The sequence below is a fragment of the Pinus tabuliformis genome, chromosome 9 (assembly GCF_031772625.1).
Source record: "Pinus tabuliformis cultivar Carrire ecotype Pingquan chromosome 9, CPIR1, whole genome shotgun sequence".
Lineage (NCBI taxonomy): Eukaryota > Viridiplantae > Streptophyta > Pinopsida > Pinales > Pinaceae > Pinus > Pinus tabuliformis.
Genome location: NC_142307.1, coordinates 821,994,025 through 822,000,280, shown reverse-complemented (window position 1 = coordinate 822,000,280; position 6,256 = coordinate 821,994,025). Strand labels below are relative to the sequence as shown.

Sequence of the window (6,256 nt, the reverse complement as noted above, 5' to 3'; positions counted from 1 at the left end):
ATAGATCTCTAAATACCGTCATGTTCAACTTATTTTGAAATTAGTATTAAGTATATTAACTATTTAGCATTTTTTTTAACGATACTTATTTAACATTCATTACAATAAATTTATTATAAAAATTAAAAACATATTACCCAAGATCACTTAGCATGAAAAAATTATCCCATATCCCCAGATCAAACATCTCTTATCTAATTTACACCCATATGAATAAATAAATATATATAAATTCTACCAATATCAAAATATATATATGAATCTAAACAATGCCTGGTTTATTTTTTCATATTTATTTAATTCTCAGGTAGCTGAAGATATGTAGAGTGTTCACTGGAAATGTTAGACATTATTAAAAATCCAATTTCAGTATCAGTAATCCCATCTTTCTTCATATATGAGAGCATCTTCCCATCTTTCGTCTTCGCCCTCTTGCAGAATTGCAAGTAAAATTGTCTATGCTTTGCTTTTTCCCTCTTTCTTCACCTCTCTACAAATTTACTTGCAAGATCAAATGTCAGAAGAAACTCCAAGATGTGGAACGAAATCAGAACAAAGTTCACTGCATACTAATTGTAATTTCCATATATTTTTATTTTTAAATTCTTAGCAGCGCCAGAAACAAATCCAGTAACAGCTTCTCCAAACCAGTTCCTCAACCATTAAACATAACCGCCTATTTAATATTCAGTGATAGCAACTGTGAATGTAAGAAACCGTAGAAGACACCCATGTTAGGTGTTATCTTCCGCCTGACCAGCAAGTATGGCTCCAATGCTGCACCTAAGACTACTTTGAGTAGTGTACTGAATGAAGCATTGGAGATTTTAAACAAGGGAGACATTGGTTACTATGCTTATCTCCTGCAAACCTGTGCTAACATGAAAGCTTTGGAAGAAGGCAAACAACTCCATGCTCTTATGCTTAAACATGGAACTGAGCAAACCATGGTATTGGACACCAAGCTAATCAACTTGTATACTCAATGCGGGTTTCTGGTTTATGCTCGCCAACTGTTTGACAAAATGCCCGAGCGAGATGCCTTGTCATGGACTGTGATGATCGGAGGACTTGCAAAGCAGGGTCAGTGGGAGGAAACCGTCAGGCTCTTTTACCAAATGCGAAACTCAGGTATTCAGCCCAACAATTTCACGTTTCCAAGTGTTCTGAGAGCATGTGCCAACTTGACAGCTCTGCAAGAGGGTAGAGATATTCATGAATACATTGTGAGAAATGGGTTTGAACCGGATGTCTTTGTAGAGAGTGCTCTCATAGATATGTATGCCAGATGTGGGAGATTAGAGTTTGCACGCCAAGTGTTTGACAAAATGCATCAACGAGATTTGGTTGCATGGAATGCAATGATTACTGGCTATGCTAAGAATGGACATACTCCAGAGGCCATAGAAGTGTTTCACGAAATGCAATTGGCGGGGTTCAAGCCGGACTTGATCACCTGGAATGCACTCATTTCGGGATACTCTCACGCTGGCAACACTGATGAAGCCTTGAAGCTTTTTAATCAAATGCAGTTGGAAGGTTCAGCGCCGGATACTGTTTCATGGACTGCATTGATTATGGGATATGTTCAGAATTCTAGGGGTATCAAAGCTCTGAAGCTGTTCTCCCAAATGCAACAGGCGGGCTTCAAACCCAACTCAATTACCATTGTTAGTATTCTTCCTGCATGTGCTAACTTACTAGCTATCCAACATGGCAGGAGCATGCATGGTTATGTAATTAGAAATGGATTCGAGTCAGAAATTGTTGTAGGGAATGCTCTTGTGGACATGTATGCTAAATGCGGGTGTTTAGGCTATGCACGCCACGTGTTTGACAAAATGCATCAGAGGAATACAGTTTCATGGAATGCAATTATTGCAGCCTATGCTATGCACGGGGATGCTGAGCATGCCCTCATGCTTTTTCATCAAATGCAGCAGGAATGTATGACACCAGACCATATAACCTTTACTAGTCTTTTGTCTGCGTGCAGCCATGCAGGGATGGTGGATGAAGGTTGGAAATCTTTTGAACAAATGACTCAAGATCACGGCATTTGGCCCACTGTGGAACACTGTGCTTGCATGGTGGATCTTCTTGGGCGTGCAGGATGCCTTAACAAAGCATGTGAATTCATCAATAAAATGCAAGTGCAACCTAATGCCTGTGTTTGGGGTGCACTGCTGGGTGCTTGCAGAATTCATTGCAATGTGGAGCTAGGAGAATTTGCAGCCAAAAACCTTTTTGTGTTAGAACCTAAAAACGCTGCAAATTATGTGTTGTTGTCAAACATCTTTGCCGACGCCGGCAAATGGGCTGAAGTGGCAAAGGTGAGGAATATGATGAAAAAGAGAGGGCTGAAAAACAGGCCTGGGTGTAGCTGGATAGAAGTTAAAAACCATGTGCATGAATTTGTGGTTGGTGACAAATCACACCCCCAAATTAATAAAATCTACTTGATGCTAAAAAGATTGGCTGGGGATATGAAAGAGGCAGGGTATGTCCCGGATACTAGTTTTGTGCTACAAGATGTAGACAGTGAAGAGAGAGAACACATTCTTTGTGGCCACAGTGAAAGACTGGCCATTGCCTTTGGATTAATGAATACATGCCATGGAACCCCCCTCCGAGTAATTAAGAATCTTCGTGTGTGTGGTGACTGCCACATTTTTACTCGGTTCATTTCTAAGATTATTGGACGAGAAATATTTATGAGAGATGGTAGTCGTTTCCACCATTTCAAAGATGGTTTTTGCTCTTGCAAGGATTATTGGTGAATCAGTGTTGCTAAATTCAAACTAGCATTAAAGTTAAATTTCCGTTGGTTGTCAGGGAGGCATGAAGTTACAGTTACTAAAACTCCTTATGTGCTTTATATTTACTGGGCTAGGTGAAATATTGCATCAAATGGTATTAAATATCGGTATAATCAACAGATGACATAAAATTAGGCTTAGAAACTGTAACATTCAACAAAAGGACAATTAAACGGTAACATTCAATGAAACATTGCCCATTGACATGAGAAGAAGTGGTTTCAATCTTGTTGACACCTCTTGTCTGCGAATCTAAACATGAGGGATCAAAGAAGTGGGGTTGTGGATACAAGACTGCTAGTTGCTGATAATCATCCCATTTAGGTGAACTTTAGGATATTGAATCTCCTACCATGCTTCCTGTTATATATTTATAACTGAAGCTATTTTTAACATTAAAAACAGGGCTCCAAGAAGTCAGAACATGTATTTATATCATTAAGTCCCATGAATTCTAGAGTAAATGGTCTACAACACGGTCTAGTCAATAATATTTAACACAAACTGTTGGAGGTTGATAAACTATGTTAAAGCAATTAGCAATTGGCAACTGTTCTAATAATACTTTATGCCTATAATTCTGGTCACATCTCATAAACGCTACCTTAGTGCATTTGATGTCATAAGGCTTTACATTATGCTTTCATGATGGTTATATGGGCTTTGAAATTGGGACTTTGGAAGGGGCAATGGATGCGAGAGTTATTTTTGCACATCATAAAGGCTATGTGAAGGTTGAATGCACATAGAGGTTATGGTGAAGTCGAAGGGGGGCCTACCTTTGTTCTTCACATTCTGCAACTAGCTAAGGGTTACATGACACAAAGAAGGATATGCGAGGTTTGACTATGTTGAGGTAGAATGCATTGGAGGGGAGGTAATACCTCTGCACTTCACATTGCATATAGAAAAGCGAAGCATAAGTTGGCTAGAGGTTATAACATGGCCAATTAAAAAAATGCTTGAAAAAATGCTTTAAAGGCCATCTCCCGCATAGAAGGAAGTTGACATTAGGGAAACTTCAGGAGTGGGTGAGTGACACCTCTGCATTATACCTTTTGTACTGCAAAGGAAAAAGTAGCTTGTATAGGCCCTGTGACCATGTGGCCATTCTATAGCCATTTATTAGCTGTTACTGGAAAGATGAAGAAAGGCCTAAAAGGTCATTATGTGTAGGAGAAAGAGCATGATGTATAAGGAGAGCCAATAACGATCCTTGAGATTCTTGGCCTTCGAGAAAAGAAGGAACCCATTATGGGTCCAAGAGGTCTCATGGTCTTAAAGAGGCCATTGGAGGACAAATAAAGGGGTGGAATGGCTGTTGGGGGATGGCATTGGGAATTGGAATGCTTCAGAAGTTAAAGGGTGTGACAACAAAAACACTAGGGATTTAGGAGACGAAATTTGTTCCTTGAAGAGGAGTTTGACTTTCTCCATGGGAAATGATGATTGCCTCAAAGCTAAAACAAAAATTCGCAAGACATAACCTAGGACTAAGTATACATGAAATCTTTGTTAAAGATTGTATAGCTACCATTTGTAATAATTCATGTATTTAAAAATAGCCAAACAAAGGCCATTTCTCACTGGTTTTCTCAAAATGGGTTTTAGGGTAAAATCTTTGTGTTATCATTGTGTTTAATATTGAATTTTAGTATTTTTTTGCATGTATTTGTAGTTTGTGTGAGTTACACTATCAAAATTATTATGTGGTGAAATAACAAACATAGATAAACAATTTAATTTCCTTAATATTAATTCAAGTTGGTGTTGGTGAATTGACTTGCCCATAGGATGAGTGATTTTATATCATTTGCATAATTATTTCAATGATGTTTTCATGATGTTTATATGGGCTTTGAAATTGGAAGGGGCAATTTTATTTATTTATTTACGTTTTGATAATTTCAATATAAACATATGTGTAAATAAAACATGTATCGTGTTAATGCGGGTTTGTTTCATTCATAAATTAAGGTTGGTGATATTCTCCCCATTAAGGTTCAATTTCCCCTTTAAAGGTTAGCCCCTTATCAACCATCATGATTGTGCAAGTGGGTTGGGTTTGGTGATGGACAATGTTTTTAGATCTAGTTCCAACGACATTCCATGTTTGTGTTGATTGAGTGACATTAAGAGTAAAATGGAATCATATTTACAAAAGAAGGGGAAGTAGTTTTAAAGAAGATTGATCATCAAAGAAAGCAAATTAGGAAAAGGGGTTTTAAAGAAGGTCAATCCAATCTAAGTTTCCTTAGTACAAAGCATTGGACCAAGTACTTAAATCTTCACACATCACATGCAATTGCTTTTGACAACACATTGGATCCATGAAGGAAAGGATCCTAAATGCTTAAAAGAACAAAGATAAAAAATTAGCAGAACCATCTTTAGTTGTACTCTAAAAAGTATGCCCTATGATAATAACATAGTTGCTTGACAAAACATTGATGCTTTGGCATGGGCATGTATCAATTCATTGTTTTAAAAAAAATATCATTATGTCAGTTGAATTGAAATGGATTAGTAATATAGAAATGCTTTGATTTAATGGCCTTTGCTTTTTAGGTTTATTGCTCAAGCTATAGTTTTAATGGATTTGAAACTCCCATCTAACCTTAACTGAAGTACTTTTGCATGCCTTGACAAAGTTCAAATTTAAAACTTTTGGGATTCTTCAAAAATGGCTCAGGTAAAATGGGCTATTCGGAGTTATGCCATGCAAAGGTATTTGGTTGAGTTGATGGGAGTGTTATCTTTGCACATCACAAAGGCTATGTGGAGGTTGAATGCACATAGAGGTTGTGGTGAAGTCAAAGGGAGGTGTTATGTTTGTTCCTCACATTCTGCAACAAGATAAGGGCAACATGACAAAAATGAGGATATGCGAGGGTTTGGCTATGTAGAGGTAGGATGCATTGGAGGAGAGGTAATACCTTTGGCCTCCACATTGCATATATAAAAGCAAAGCACAAGCTAGCTAGAGGTTGTAACATGATCAATTAGAAAAATGCTTAAAAGGCCATCTCCCGCATAGAAGGAAGTTGACAGTAAGGAAAGGTTGGGAGTGGGTGGGTGACACCTCTACATTCTGCTCTTTATACTGCAAAGAAAGAAGTAGCTTGTATAGGCCTTATGATCATGTGACCATTCTATAGTAGAAAGAGCATGATGTATATGGAAAGTCCATAATGGTCTTTGAGATTCTTGGCTTTTGAGAAGAGAGTGAACCCATAATGGGTTCGAGAGGTCTCATGGCCTTAGGACTAAATTGACAAAGCAAGGCAATAAAGAGATCATTGGAGGAAAAATAAAGGGGTGGAATGGATGATAGGGAAATTGCAGTAAGAACTGGAAAGCTTGGGATGTAAAAGGATACAACAAAAAAAGCACTAAGGATTTAGGAGAAGAAATTTGTTCCTAAATCAAAAAAAGGA

General features: G+C 37.8%; 1 pseudogene; it reads left to right on the top strand.

The window, feature by feature from the left end:
- Window positions 1-277: 277 nt before the first annotated feature.
- LOC149151317 (pentatricopeptide repeat-containing protein CRR2, chloroplastic pseudogene) lies at window positions 278-3,801 on the top strand (annotated as a pseudogene).
- Window positions 3,802-6,256: the final 2,455 nt, after the last annotated feature.